The 16,388-nt window shown below is 47.2% G+C and overlaps 1 protein-coding gene across 1 annotated transcript in view; it reads left to right on the forward strand.

Annotated features, from left to right (window-relative positions):
• TMEM178B (transmembrane protein 178B) overlaps positions 1 to 16,388 on the forward strand; it is a 323,697-nt gene that overhangs the window by 55,884 nt on the left and 251,425 nt on the right. The window lies entirely within an intron of this gene.

Genomic DNA, 16,388 nt, shown 5'->3' on the forward strand with positions numbered 1-16,388 from the left:
ATGTGAAGGCACATGCCATCGAATGAGCATCTGTCTCTGTCTTCTGAATTTGTATTTCTGTGAGTGGATGAATCGGCAAGGGAATTAATATTTTCATGGAATTGCATGTTGGGTTGTAAGTTTTTTGCACTTTTCGGGTTTGTCTTGAGTAATAAAGTATAATTGCTGATATATGTGTGCAAGTGTCTTAATATGGAGGGGTTGTTTCTACTCCCCTTGATTTGAGAGTTGGCTGGATTGGGGTTTTAGGGAGGTAAATTGAGTGAAGGAAAGACCTGGAAGTGAAACCAACCTTTTTCCTCATTTCCTCTCTACTCCCTCCCTCCCTCCCTTCTTCCATTCCTCCCTCCTTCCCTTTCTGTCTCCTAACAGAGGGGTGCATTTGAGGGAATGCAAAGATGGATGTACAGAAGAGGTGAGGCTGGAGTGATAGGGGTGGGAGGCAGTCAGAGAAGTCTTGTACACTTGGCTCTTATCTCAGAGGAATCTAGAAAGGAGGGGTATGGTAAGATATTTGCATTTGAAAAAGGAAAATGAAGCCTGGGGGATGGATTTGAGGGGTTTAAGGAGGGAGGCCAGGAGAGCAGTAAGAAGACTATTATGAAAATCAAGTCTATGATAGAAGCAATGGAGAGAAAGGGACACATTTTCAAGATCAAATAGCCGGACTTAGAGGTCAGTTGGACACTGGGGTGAAGGAAAGGGAGAATGGAAGAGAAGGGAACTGTATTAGATTCCTATAGCTGCTGTAATAAATTATCACAAACTTAGGGGCTGAAAACAATTCAGACTCAGTATCTCACAGCACTGGAGGTCAGAAGTCTGAAACAGGTCTTATGAGGCTAAAACCAAGGTATTGGCAGAGCTGTGGTCCTTCTGGAGGAGAATCTGTTCCTTGCCCTTTCCAGCCTCCAGAGGCCGCATACATTTCTTGGCCCATGGCCACATCACTCCTATGTCTGTTTTCATCATCTTGTCTTCTTCTGACTCTGGCTCTCCTGTCCCCCTTTTATAAGGACCCTTGTGTTTACATTAGGCCCACCTGGATATTCCAGAATAATCTCCTGATTTGCAGGTCTTAATCATATCTCCAAAGTCCCTTTTGCCACAGAAGGTTATGTATATATGCATATTCTAGGCACTAGGATATAGACATCCCTGGGGGGTCATTATTCTGTCTACCACAGGAACTGAAACAGAACCCCAAGGTTTCCCGACATTAAAGGCACAGCCAGAGGAAGAGGAGTGTGCGAAGGAGACAGAGAAGTTACAGCAGGGAGAACTAGGAGACTCTGGCCTTGAGATCTGCTGGTAGTGGGAGGAGATGGTAGAGATTCAAGAAGAGGGAGTGATTGTGCTGTCAAATGTACTAGGTTCTATAGGATAAAGATTGAAAACTGTCCTTTGGACTTGACAATCAAGAATCAGTTCGTTCTTTCAACAAGTATTTGTCGAGCACCTACTTTGTGCCAGGCACTGTCCTAGGTGTGGAAAACAGCAGTGATGGAGCCCCAGCCACTGCTTACATCCTGCTGGTTGTGGGGAGACAGGCAGTAGTAAATCAGTGAATAAGTTAACAAATCACATAGTGGTAGGTACTGTGTGAGGAGTCACATTAGGAAATGTAAAAGAGAATGACTGGGAAAACCTCTGAAGAGGTGATATCTAAACCTATATGCGAACAACAAGAGGAGTGACTCATTGAAAGGGGGGACAGCATTCCAGGTATGGGGAGCCGCTAGTGAAAAGGCCCTCACTTTGGGGGGTCCTAGCTTGACAGGACCAGAGGCACTAGATGTGGCTGTACCAGCTGATGGGGGATGATGTTGGGAAAGCCTGTGCCAACCATAGCTTTGGGTTTTGATTGAATGTTAGGCAAGGAGTTTAGATCTTGTTTCAAGGTTTTATTGTTCCAAGGGCGGGGTCAAGGGTGAAACTGGGTGAATAGTAAAGAGGTGATTGCAGGGAGAGGTGATGGGTTTATGGTGGTTGTTATGGGTTAGATTGGGATTACGTGGTTGTTATGGGTTGAATCATATACCCCGCCCCCAGAGATATTTTGAAGTCTTAACCCCTGGTACCCGTGCATGTGACCTTGGAAATAGGTATTTGCAGATGTGATCAAGTTAAAATGAGACCACACTGGATTAGGATGGGCCCTAATCCAATACAACTGGTGTCCTTATAAGAGGGAAATTTGGGCACAGACACAAAGGGAGAATCCATGTGACCACAGAGGCAGACATTGGAGTGATGTAGTTGCAAGACAGGGAATGCCAAAACCACCACTGCAAGCTAGGAGGAGGCAAGGGAGGAGGCTCCCCTGCAGGTTACAGAGGGACCCTGGCTCTGCCAATACCTTTATTTCAGACTTCCAGCCTCTTTAAGCCAACCTCTTTGTGGCTGTTCATTACTGCAGCCTCAGGCGACTGACGCATAGTGGAGCTGAGAGTTGGTTTGGTGCTAGAACTGATGGGATTTACTGATGGATTAAAAGTGGGAGGTGAAGAAAAGGGAGCAACCAAGGACAAACTAGATTTGTGGCCTGAGCACCTGGGGGGCTGCTGATTCCCTTTCCTGAGATTGGAAAGACTATGATGGAGCAAGTTTGGGAAGTGAAGTCAAGACATGAGTATGAGTCAGGAGCTGAGCTGGAGGTATAAACTTGGGAGTCATTAGCATAGAGATGACTTTGAAATGAGAGTACATGAAGTCACCCCCAGAGAGGAGGTTGCAGGCAACTCTGCATGGCCTTGAAAGTTCCTAGTGTGAGAAAAATGTGCTTTCCAATGTCATATACTCTTGACTTTTTGGCATTCCAGTGGGGATGTGTGCTACGTGGGCTAATTGTGTATTTCTTTAACCTGGTCTGGTTTGAAAACCTGGCCCAAATATTTTGAAGCTCCCTCTATCCAGGATGGGATCTCTTCTTCCCTCCACACTCCTCTCCCCTGAAAATAATTGTATTAGCTCTGGATTTGTTTTGACTGAGGAATGTCATGGACATGCTGTTGAGCTAGTGTCAGACAGAGCCTGGGCTCCGGAGGTCTCGAAACTTCTGACTTTGCTTTCTGGGGCCACTGGGGCTGCCACGTCAGGAAGGCGGGGTTGCACTGCCGATGATGAGTCTTCTGACTGGGAACCACCAGCAGGACCACCTACTTAGCCTACAGAACTGGAGAAATTAAACACTGTTGTTTGAAGCCCCCGAGTTTTGGAGTGGTTGGTTACACAAAGGGTAAGAGCTTGTTTCACACAGGCAGGATGATAAGGAGGGAAAAGAGCTATATGCTGTTCAGGGTCATGGAAATAAATCAGGATTTAATCTAGATGCATGATTACATGGAAATTCAAAAGGTCACGGAATATCACATCACTCATGAAATGATAAAATATAGAAGGCACATTTCGGAGACCAAATGGCATTCATTAAATCATTCCTTCAACAAATATTGAAGGGTCTGCACTCTCCAGCATGCCTGGCGGGGTGGGAGGCCAGGGGAGCAGAGGTGGAGGGAGGGGCACTCAGTGTGGTCACTGACTTCACCGACCTGATTGTGGAGAATGTGGCAGCGCTGTGTGCTAGGTGTGGCCATGGAGTCTCGGGTGGTCAATGACAGTGCTGTCGTTGAACGACCTCTCATTAGGTCATTAACTGAGGTCTCACTGTAACCCTGTGTGGTGGGGCTGTTGCTTCTCCACTCGACAGATGAAGAAACTGGGCCTCGAAAGCCTCAGTAGCTTGGCCAGGATCACGCAGCTGTCTGACTATTAAGTTGTGCTCTTGCTGCCAGGTGTCTTAAGTCCCTTACCTGACTCAAAGGCAGGTGATAGGGCCAGATTATAGGTTGGGCTTTGGGGTGTCCTGCAGGCAGAGGGAGTTCCTGCCTGGGTTGGCAGTTGGAAGTGGGAGGATTGATGCCAAATGGTGAATACCACTGTGCAGGAATCGCTCCCAATGCTCTCTGCACAAGGTGAGTCAGGACCCTGGTGGAGAAAAGGGAAGGCCACATGAACCTGTAGCATTGTGACTTTAATCTGTGAAATCTTCAAAGATGCTCCTTCCCTCCCCAAGTAGTTTTTAACAGGGAGGGCTGCCCCCTTGGGGACATTTCCTGGCACAGCCGTGTGGGTGGGTGGGGGGTGTCACTGCTCCTCCCTCTCCTGCCCCTTCTGGCTGTGCTGTCTGCATCCCGTGGGCTCCACAGCTTGGACATGGCAGCCAGGTTCTATCAGCAGAGCTGGTATGTAGTGTCACAACCTTTGGACGGCATGCTGCAGTGGGGATGTCAGCTAAGATAAAAGAGGGGTTTGTAGGTCACTTGACTCTCAGGGTGAGAGGGTGTCATGGCCCGGGAGTGGTCTTGGGCTGAAAGGACTGGCTGGCGCTGTGCTGAGTGGGAGGGAGCCCATGGCAGCTCCTGTCTGGAGAGTCGGGCTAAGAGGGCCTGGGCAGAGAAAAGGTTCCATGCAGGGAGGCAAAAATCAGCGTCTCAGGATGGGATTTAGGCAGACAGACCACATCCTAGGAGGCGGGAATGACTCCCCTGGCAGCCTCCACCCTGCTCTGGGCTGCTGCCTGCAGGGAGTCCTGCCTCAGTGGCTCAGGGCTGGTGGCTGCATTCAGGTGCTGCCTCTGGGAGAGTGGGCATTAGAGGTCTGACAGGTCGTGCCAACGTGGCTTCTAGACTTGACAAAGTGGGGGCCACCTCAAGGAGAGCTGCCTCCTTTTGCTTCCTGGTGCCTAGGTATAGACTCTAGGTTCTATGAATCCTGGAACTTGAGGGCAGGGTGTGACCGTAGGTCACTTCTACACCACTAGACCAGGCTTTGTCCTCACTGGGGTGCTTAGGAGGGTTTTGAAATGAAAAACATTCTGAGGCGGCCTTGCTTTGTGCTGGCTGGAAGCCTGGTGGCTGTAGGTGCTAGAATATTGGTGGGGGGTGGGGTGGGGTGAGAGTGGGATAAAGAGTGAAGAGGTGGAGCCTCCAACCCAGTGGCTCCATGGAGGACCTCCAACCAGAGGGGCTGTCACTCCTGGGACAGAGCTGACCTTGAACTGGGTGGGTGGCTAGGCAGGTTGTGTTAGAGCCCTTAGAGGCCAAGGCCAAACCTCAAATATGTGCTTTCTCTTTTTAAATAATAGTCACCCTTTGTTTTCTCTATAGCAGTAGCTGATGTTTACTGGACCTTGACTTAGCACTGAGAACTGTGCTAAGCAGTCACAGAGATGATTTGGGACGATTCTCATGACACTGTGATGTAGACACGATGGCAAAACAGGTACAAAGGAAGCAAATTCGTCCTAAGTCACCTGGCTGCTAAGTCAGGGACCCAGGACTGAAGTCAAGGCCTGAGTACTTACCTGTGCTGCCTCCAAGTGGCAAAGAAAAACCATGCTCAAGGTAGAAAATCTGCAAACCCTAACAGGAAAACAAATCATCCATAGACTCTGTATCCACAGATGACTACTGTTCATATTTTTTCTATGCATATAGGTATATAGTTTTTTATAAAATGGAATTGCCGTAACGACTTAGACTGCTTTTTTTCATTTGGCGCTACTATTTGAACATTTTCCAATGTTAAATATTTTTTCAACAATTTGATTTTTTTTTCTTTATTTTTATTGTTGACACTATTGCAGATGTCCCCATTCCCCACGCCCCTGCACTGTGCCCGCCTATACCCAGCCCCCTCCTTCCCTCGGGCCATCGCCACGCTGTTGTCTGTGTCTGAGTTATGCTTATATGTTCTTTGGCTAATCCTTTCAACAGCTTGATTTTTAATAGCTGCAAAGTATTTTATTATATAGAAATCTATAATTTAAAGAACACCCCTATTATTGGTACTTTAGGTTGTTTATGAAGTTTGTTGTTATAAGCAGTGCCATGACTAGCAACTTTGTTGACACATCTTTGCATATATATCTCAGAAGACTGCCCTTAGGTCAATTCTTACAGGTGGCATTTCTGCGTCAGAAAGCATGTACATTTAAAAAGCTTTTGGTGTTACTGCAAAGAACACTTCTTGGAAGGCTTGTACTAATTTCCTTTCCCACTAGCAAAGTTTGGAGTGCTTTCTTTGCAACACAGTGCTGGATATATTTCATTATTTTTAAACCTCGTGTAATTTCTTAGGTGAAAGTCGGAATCTTTCTCTGATTACTAATGACATTGGATGTTATGTACATGTTTTATTAGCCATTTGTAGATCCATTGGGAATTATTTATTTGTATTAGAATTCTTATCTTTTTATTGTTGATTTAGATGAGCTCTTTCTCATGTCTTTCTCATTTAAGCTATGGCATGAACCTTTTGTCATATATATCATAGCTGTTTTTTACGCTTGCCGTGTACATTTATATTTTATTTATAGTAGTTTTTATGTAAAAAAAGTATTGAATTTATAGATAGTCAAATCCACTTATCTTTACCTTTACAGTTTTTTACTTTTGGTTCTGTGTAGGATGATATAAGTATCTCCGTTTAAAAAAATGGATTCTTTTTACTAATTTTTAGGCATTCCTTGACAACCACTCATGGAGTACCTATGCCGTACTGGTCCTTTCTAGACTTCGGGGATACATAAGCAAGATGGACAGGTCTCCCATCTCTGTTGACCCCTTCCGTCCTGAAATTTATTTTTGAGTATGGTGAGAGGAGAGGTTCTAAGAAGATGTTCTTTCTTGGCGAGGGGCCTGGAGCTAGGTTGAACTCTTTGGTGGCCCTGCCTTTTAGAGGAGAAAAGTGTAAAGAGGAAAATTCTTTACATAAGGACAGAATTGGCTTGAATCAGAATGGCTTTTTGCCTTAGTGGAAGATACATTGCCAAGAATTCGGTGTCCCTTGACTCATAACATCATGCTGTACAATCCCAGACCCCTTGCCACAGCCTAGTTCATCCTGCACGGGCCGCTCAGACCCTCCTTCCTGCAATCGGTCCTCTTGCGTGGGCTTGGGCCCTTATCCGGAGCAGACCCAAGATTTTGCTGTAACCACTGAACTTACCGGTTGGCTTCTTTGTGCAGTCGGTCCCGCTGAGGTGGCTGGGTACGGACAAGAAAAATCGGCTTGACCCACTGCGGGCCATGCTGATTACATAGTAGGCTCCTTTTCAGAGTCTCATAGCTCTTCCTTCACATGAGTTCTCCAGTGAATACGGGATGTGTTCCCCATGGAAAGGAGACAGGCCCAGGATCCAGAATGGCCATTCAATAGTTTTAGTTCTGCTTCCCTGGATGGCACCCTGGAGGCCTGGGCCCTTCGGTCCCTGGAGTTCAGCTGTTGGAGGTCAGGTTGGAAAAGGAGAAAAGGGGTTGGGTTCCTGGCTATTGTCCCAACCTGGTCCATCTGTGGAGGACTCAGAGGACACAGGGGTAGGTGTCCAGGACTGAAGATAGGGGCTAGTGTGGGCAGCAAGGATAGGACGCTGGGATTCTAGCAGAAGACGTAGAGCCAAGTTCTTGTAGTACGGGGACCAAGCTCCTGGGGCTTTCTGACCTTGGCAGGGATCCAGGGAAGAACTCTTGCATCCTTGGTGATTCTGTTTTATTTTTCTTCCTCTCAGTATGCTGGTCTGTGGGGAGGGGGCTTCTCAGTTTTAGGAAAGGCCATCTGTCCCTGTTGCAGGGACAAGCCTCTGTGCTGTGTTGGTAAACTGGCTCTCAAGCGGCACCCTTGATTTGTAGTTCTTGCCAATTGTCATGGTATAAATGCTCCCATGATGGCTGATGTTGAGCTACCGATAGTTTAACAGCTGGCTCACAAAACTTAACTATCGGCTCTCAGGCACCGGCACAAGCTGGCCCCACGCAACCCTACTGTTCTGGGGGCTTGGCAGGAGGAAGGCTGTGTCTGCTCGGCAGGCCTGGGCTCAACCAGCTGTCTGAGGTGCCAGGTGTCTGGAAGCTTGTTGGCTCTTCAGAGAGGGTCTCAGTTTCCTCCCAACCGGGGTCATTTTGTCTTCTCATTCAGCCCCTTCCCAGCCTCGGAGCATGAGCGCTGGCACAGTGCATCTTCACCAGTGTTCGCTGAGTGACACATTTCCAGTGGCTCTTTCAGACGGGTGAGCTTACCGCATGTTTCTAGCACAGTCCTGCTAACCTTACCCATGGCACTGATCGGTCTGCCAGTAACTGGCTGCGTGGCCTTGGGAAGATCCCTTCCTCTCCTTGGGCCTCAATGTCCATTCCTGTGAAATGATGGTGTTGGAATGGACGATCTCTAAGGTCTCTTCTAGTCTCAGCATGCCATGATGATGAGAATCTTTGAACGACAGCGATATTTATAGTCAGTGATATTACTAAGGGAATGTTCAGACTGGCTTATAATCAGTGTGAAGCAGGGAAGACTGTGCAAGGTCATTTGGGGAAAAAAGGTTATATTTGAGTACTAGTAATAAAATGCAAATTCAAAAATGGAGAAATTGGGCCACATTTTTTTAGGTACAAAGGACTGACACCTTGGGAGGTGATGGGGTTCATAGATTCAGCTCTGATACTCCCCGTGGCTCCAGCTCAAGAAGGAGGGTCCTCCTGGGAAATCAACAGGAACCCTTTTAGACAGATCAACTCTGAATTATGGAGGGATTATCCAGGTTAAATCTTGCTCTCGTGCTTTCCCACCGCATCTATTCTGCTTAATGACTTGGTTGGCATCTCAGGTTTTCTTTATTTTCACGAAGCCTGCAGGGCATCCCTTGGATGAGATAGGGTGGGAGAGTGGGAGAGCAGTGGATTAGCAATCAGGAGACACAATTTTTAACTGGTGGTAATATTCCAAGAAATCATTTCTCCACATGCATTTATTGAACAGTGAGGGATTTGGGGTAGATCAGTGATTCGCAACCAGGGAGCATTTCAGAATGTTGCTGATCTGGTCTGGCCTTGGTTTCCAGCTGCATTTGGGGTTCAGGCCAGCTCCACCTGGCTCTCATTTTTCTGGGACTGGTGGACTTCCCCGAGCATGTTCTTCTGTTAGCAGCGGTGAGTGGAAACACACAGTGCTTCTGGAGGCCTAGGCTGAGTTGGGGTGAGCCCATATTCCACCAGCCAAGGCAAGTCACATGGTAAGCTGGACATCCTCAGGGAGGGACAAATTGCAGAGTCACATGGTGACTTTGGGAATAGGAAGGGATAAAGATTGGGAACAGTGGGCAGTCTACCAGCGCAACAATAACCACAGCACAGAAAGAGGAGGGTACGGGCGTTTATAGTCAACACTGTTAACTCTGAGTGGTTACGGGCCAGGTTCTACAGCTGGCAGTCCTACTTGAAAATGCTTTAGTTGTACTGAGCCTCAGTTCCACATCTGTGAAATGGGGATGATGCCTTCAGTCTCACTCTTTCCAGGATGCTTGTGAGGGTAGAGTTGGGGTAATAGCCGTGAAGCTTCAAGCATGAGGCATAGAAGGGGTATGAAGTCGTTGGTTTCCCCTTCTTGTCCCACTTTGAACCGTTATCTCCTCATGGCTGGATTATTGTATTAGCCTCCTGTAGGCCCCCTGCATCCTGTCTCCCACTTCCCTTCTGATGGCTCTGCTTTGTCCTGTCGCCGTGCCTTTGATGGAGCACCGTGCCCTGCTCTGCTCATCGTCTCTTCTCCTGTCTGCAGAAATAGTGTTTTTCCTTTAAGGCTAGCCCAAGTCCCTTTCCCCCAACAGATATCAGCTCACACCAGTGTCTCTCTCTCTCTCTCTCTCTGCTATTTCTATTTGATATTTAACCTTGTATAGCTTCCTATTGCCATTTGAAGTCTCTGCTAAAAGTTCTTCAAGGGCAAAATCCATGTCTGATCCATCTCTGTATCCCTTATACCAGCAGATTGCAAAGAACATGGTGTCGGTGCTTAGTAAATAGTTGTCAAATGATTAAAAAAATAATTTCAGCCTCCCCAAAGCTGTCACCTTTATCTGTGGGATATGACCGGGACAAGGAGACCAGCAGGAAGAACAGGAGTCATGGGGACTCTCTGAGATAAGAGGCCAGATCAGTGGAGAGGGTCATTCTCTGCCTGGAGCCTGGCCGTGGGTGACTTGGTCTCAGAAGATCCTGCTGAGTGCTGGGGCTCGCTGATAAGCTGGGATGGCTGATTGGCATGCAGGCACTGCCACACTGCATCCAATGGTCCCCTGGTGTCTGGGTGTGGAGCTGGGGTCCCTGCTGGTGCCTTCTGAGGGTAACAGTTGCTCTCCTGCTGCACAGAGTTGATCTGGTGGGTGACCTCTGCATTAGTCATTTGCTGTTCTTCTTGAGCAGTTAGGCAGGGGAGCCTGAGAGAATGAAGGTTAAATAGAGATTTATGATTGTAAAAAAAAAAGAGGGGGGGAGGTGGAAAGGACAGGAGAAGGGAGGGAAGCATTCTGGCAGTATTTTTGTACCTTTTGGGAACTATTTGAGATATTTATATCCCTTGCTCTTCTCTGCCTTGGGAAATGATGTCACTGTGCACCCAGGAGCTCAGGCCCCAAACTCTCTGGCACCTCTTTCCACACCTATCCCACTTGTAGTCTCTGTCACCTTTCCTCCACATTCTGTCCCTCCTCTGGCCATAGCTCTCATGGCCTCTGCCTCCTCACCGCCTCTCTCCAGGGCCCCTATTATGGCCTTCTCACTGCAGTGTCTCTCTGCTGCCATTCTCGCCCCCACAACCCATCTTCCACTGCAGCCTGAGGGCTGACTTAAAAATCTAAATAAAATCGTGTCGCTCTCCCACTCAAAACCCTCATGGCCTCCAGTTCCATTTACAGTAAAATCCAGACTCCTCACTATGGGAAAACATTATGGCAGTTCCTCAGAAAATGAAACATAGAATTATAATATGATCCAGAAATTCCACTTCTGGGTATATGCATGGTGAAAAGATAAACAGAGGCATATTAAATGTTGGAAGAATTTATCCGAGCACAAATTGGATTGGGCAGCAGTGCCACACCGGAAACGGTTAGGAACGTTCCACTGGCAAGAGCTACGGGGAGAAACTTTTATAGAGAAAAGGTGGAAACAAAATAAGGGAAATATTTGATTGGCTATAGGTGAAGTGGTTGCACTGTTATTGGCTGTTAGTTATTGGCTGTTCTTAGGTTTTGATTTTTTAACCCTGAGGTCTAGTAGGCTTAGGTATTGGGTTACTTCTGAAAGCTGGCAAGGCATTAAAGCTAATTCCGTCTAATGGCCTCCTTGTTTAATTAATTTAACAACCCACAAGAACTGAAAGCAAGGTCTTGGAGGAGAGATTTGCATACTCAAGTTCGTGGTAGCACTATTCACCGTAGCCAAAAGGTGGAAGCAACCCAAGTGGCCTCAGGTGGACAAATGGATAAACAGATGTGTCTTATACATATAATGGAAATTTATTCAGCCCTAAAAAGGGAGGAAGTCTTGTCATATGCTACAACAGGGGTGACTAGGAGAGAGATTTTGTGGAGTGAAGTAAGCCAGTCACAAGAGGACGAATACTATCTGATTCCACTTATGTGAGGTTTATAGAGTAGTCAGATTCCTAGAGAAAGAAAGTCGAAAAACTGCGGTTGCCAGGGGAGTGGGGTTGGGGGCATTGTTGGTGTAAAGGGTACAGAGTTTCAGCTTTGCAAAAACAAGAAGTTCTGGGGACGGCGGTGGTGATGGCTGCCCAGTGAGGTGAGTGAACTTAGCACCACTGAACTGCGCACTTGAAAATGGTTAAGATGGGAAATTTTAGGGTGTGTCCCACAGCCTATGGGTCTCCACCTGAGTCTTCAGCCTCCCCATGCCGGCTACTCAGATACGCTGTCCCGGCACCTGCTTCCTGCTCTGTATTGGCCTCCACTTCTCCTGGAAGGGAATTTACGTGGCTGGCACCTTCTTACGGGCTGGTCTCAGCTGCAACGCCACCTCCTCCTCCCTACCCTTCCCTTTCCCCCATTACTCTTTGTAACCTTACTACCCACCTCCCCGACCTATTTGGTCTTTGTGTGGCACTTATTCTCTGGGATTGTTGTTTTCGGTCTGCCTCCCTAACCTGCTGTTTGGACTTGTCTATCCCAGTGGCTGGGAAACAGATGCTTGGTACCTGCCAGTCGCGGGGTATTTTCTGATGCACGCTCTTGGCTGACAGCTCAGAGCGCATGTGCTCTATGCGGTTTTCCTCTTTGTGGGTCTGAGCGAGACTGAACCAGCTGTGACCTGGGCCAGGCTGCTTGTTCTCAGTGGTCGAAATGGGCTGGGTGTGGGATGAACAAAATTAATTGGCCCTCACAGGGATGACATTATGGAGTTTGAACTCAGCACATTTTTAATTGGATTTCTTTTATGTTTAAGGCATTGGGGAAGGGGAGGGGAGTTACAGAGATGAACGAGACACGGGATGTGTCTCAAAGAGCTTCTAGTCTGACCAGATAGAGGTGTGAGTCGCAGAGGCCATGATGGATGGCCGGGGGTGGTGAGTGGTGTGGGAAGAGGGGGTGGAGAGAGGGTTCCAGAACGGCTCCACACAGAGCTCATATCAGGACAGGTCAGGAGAGGTGAAGGGATTCTGACAGGTGAGGCACAGGCCTGGACCTCGATGCAGGAGCCAAGCCAGAGATGTGGGTGAGGGTGGCTGGGCGATGGTGGTGCCGGGGTGACTTGGTGGGGCCTGTGGGTTGGGGCCTGAAAGGAAAGGGCCTTGAGTGTGTGTCTGTGGTGTGGCCGTTGCTCTGAGGGAGACCATGGCTTCTTAGCAGAGAGTGAGGAGATCAGGCTGAGTTTATGAGGATTACCTGATGACCAGAGTGGGTTGGCTGAGGTGTGCCGAGAGGTGGGCAGCAGTGTGCCTCATTGGTCCTGGGGGATCTGCCAGTGGAGTAAGTAGGACACAGTGTGGGCCTTGGGATTAGGAGGGGGTGAAACACTTCTGAGGTGGGTCAGACAGGACTTATCCCAGTGTGTGTGTATGCGTGAGACAGTTGTGAGTATGTGGAAGAGAGTGTGTGTTGTAAGAGTGTATGAGAATTTGTTATGTGAGTGTTGTATGTGAAAGTGTATGTTGTATGAGAGTTTGTGTCTGTGTGTTTTTGTATGAGTGTTGCATGAGAGTGTATGTTGTGTGTGATGGTATGTTGTGAATGTGAGTGTATATGTTACATGTGAGTGTATGTTGTGAGTGTGGATGTGTGTGGGTGTGAATGTTGTACGTGTCAGAGTGTGTGTTGTGTGTGAGTGTATGGTGTGTGTGAGAGTGTGGTATGTGTGTGAGTGCATGTTGTGTGAGTGTACATTGTGTTTGAGAGGGTGTGTTGTGAGTGTGAGTACATTGTGTTTGAGACTGTATGTTGTGAGTGTAGGTTTTGTGTGAGAGGGACGGTGTTATGTGTGACACTATGAGTTTTGAGAGATGGGGCAGGGAGAGTGTGGTATGTGTGAGAGACAGTGAGTTTATGTGTGGGGGAGAGTGTGTGCAGGTGTGTGAGTGAGCGTGTATTTGTGTGTATATACATTAGTAGGTAGAAGAGGAGGAATCCCTCCCAGTGCTCAGCAGCCAGAACTCCTTTGCCAGGAGCTAATTTTCCAGATGCCCCACAGTCTGGTGCCAGAAACCGCCTCTCCCCACCTGCCGGGCTTGGCCACCTCCCTAGGATCCCCTTCCCCCAGGAACTGCAGAGCCTCCCCGAACAGGAGCAGGAGCAGGAGCTGTCTGAGATTCAGAGTTTGATGCAGGAGGCCGGGTGCCCTGCCGTTCTGCTAGCTGCTGGCCTGCTTCCCTCTCCCCAGCCGCTCGCCTCTCACCTTGTTCCGCTCATGTTTAACATCCCTCTGCTGTCCCCAGGCTATGTGGCTGACTGTCCTCCTCTGACCCCTGCTGGGCCTCCTGGCACTTGTCTGCTCTGTTGCTGGCATGTGATCCACTCTGGGCTCCTCCGGTTCTGGTCACTGCCCACACCCCCGGGCTGATGCCTGAGCAGTGTTTGCACAGAGTAAGTTGCTGCTTAATGAGTATTTGCTGAATGATTAAAAAAACAAGCAAAATGGGCTCAACTAAATACATTTGCCTTTTAGCTCCTGCCTAAGGGGATAAAAAAAATTCAACCCATTATAGGATGTTGACATCTAATTTCATTTCTTACCAATGCATAGTTAAAAAAGAATTATATCATTCCCATGGTACCAATACTAGCATTTCACTTAATTAATCAAAATGGGCAACGTTTGATTGAATTCAGGCACTGAAAAAGATCAGGACTGGTATAAATGGTTTTTAAATCATGGTTTTAAAAGGTGGTGTTGTGTAGAGAACTCAGCATTTTCATGTGCTTCTGTGGAGCGTAGAGGAAAGGTCAGGAGAGTGTGCATTCAGGGGAGACAGACTTCCTTATCTGGGACCAAGGGTCGACTGTGAGCATGGCGCCAAGCGGGCATGCGAATCCACAGCTGCACAGGAAAACCAATTCCATTTCCTGCAGAGCATTTTATGGCAAATGCACACAGCCAGTTCTTGCCAAAAATAGGTTCACTCCAAAGCTGAGGTTTTTAAAGCAAAGTGGAAGCTAGCTTTTGCTGTGTAACAAACAACCACAAAACCTCAGTGGCTTACGGCACTTCAGGGGAGAGTTGATCTATTCTGGTCTGTGCTTTGTGGTTCTGCCACCTGGTTGGGCTCACTCATGAACCCATAGGCTAAGGGGGGGTTGTTCAGGGCACCTTAGCTGGGGCTCGTGGTCCCATGCTCCTCATCCTCCTTCCAGTATCAGGGATCTAGCCTCAGCGTGTCATTCTCACAGCATTGGTGGACCTGCCATGAGGGCAAGCAGAAAGACGTACACCTCCTCCAGGCCTAGGCTTAGAACTGGCACACCACCACTCCCTCCATCTAACACTGGCCAAAAAGAGCAGGTGGCTAAGCCCAAATTCAAGAGGTGGGGAGATTCAGTGGTGTGGTTAGTTACATGGCAGAAGGTGAGGGGGTGGGAAGGGGTGAAGAATCGAGACAATGCCATCTACGAGAGGTTAATATGCTCTGTTTAGTAAATAGCATGTATTAAGCAGATTTGATGAAGAAAACAAAGGCATATATATTTGAAATGGTCATTTATACACAGGTAGAGAAACCTGAACGATTGTTTAGTGTTTGGGAATCATGGGTTAGTAGAATTAACAGGAAACTCAAAGTAAATCAAATCCCAGCTACACCTCTAAAGTTTAACAAATTTGTAACTCAGATTGGGGAGGTGATTTCCTCAGGGTGTTTAGCAGTCAGTGACCGTGTCCGTTGAAACCTTATTCTTTTCTCAGCATGATGCTCTTTGAGAGGGATCCTAGGGATGTTGGAGGATCTTCTGACATCCTCCTCTGAATAAAAACCAAGTAAAGACAACAAAACAAGTTTAATATTAGAGCATTTTGTTCACAGAACTCAATGTGAAATTCACATCATTATAATATAATCTGAAGATGTGTTTCTGTGTTCAGTAATTGATTCAGAAATGAAAAATAGATGAACGATATCAGTAGACTGAGATAGGCAAGTCCATGTGACAATCTAAGACAGCATGGTAGCATTTCACCTTGACTTTTATGTATATGATTATATAAATATTAATACTGCAGCGCTGGTTTGGAATTCTTACCGAGTGGTGAGACCCAGTGGAGGAAATTGGGCTGGGCCAGGACTTGGGTTCCCACATTTACCTCGCTGCTGCCCATGGGGCCTGGGCATGCGTTTCACTTCTCTGGTTCTTCTGTTACTCATGTGAAAAATGACAGGTTGGACTAGATGGACGCTAAGGCCAGTTCCAAGGCTAAGACTCTAACTTTTATATCAGTAATGGAAATTACACAGATTTTCACCACATTGCTGTTATTAATAGGGATTAAGTTCGGTTGCACTTGACAGAATATCCCCCCAGTAAGTGGCTTATATAAAATAGAGGTTTTCTGATAAAGAAAAGAGGTTTGGAGTTGGGAGTTCAGGCTTGATAAGACAGCACCGAGTTTCATTAGGGGTCCAGTCTTCTGCCTTTCTGCCCTGCCACCCTCAGGATATGACTTTCATCTTCAAGGTGATCTCAAGGTTGCCTCCTGGATCAGAATGGCTGCTGGAACTCCAGCAATCATCATGAATTAACAGGCCAACAATAGAAAGAGATGGAGAAGGGAACAAAGCACTTGCCTCTCCTTTTAGAAAAAAAAAATTTATTTTGAAATAATTTTACAATTACAGAAGAGTTGAAAAGATAGTACATGGAATTTCTGTGTGTCTATGGAATTTCTGTGTGTCTTTCATTCAAGTTTTCTCCACAGTGACATTATACATAACCATGGCACATTTATTAGAACCAAGAAATTAACATTGGTACGATGCTATTAACTTGCCCAGTCTTTTTTTGGATTTTACCAGGTTTCATATTAATGTCCCCTTTTGGTTTTAGGGTC

Source organism: Desmodus rotundus, chromosome 6 (genome assembly GCF_022682495.2).
Source record: "Desmodus rotundus isolate HL8 chromosome 6, HLdesRot8A.1, whole genome shotgun sequence".
Lineage (NCBI taxonomy): Eukaryota > Metazoa > Chordata > Mammalia > Chiroptera > Phyllostomidae > Desmodus > Desmodus rotundus.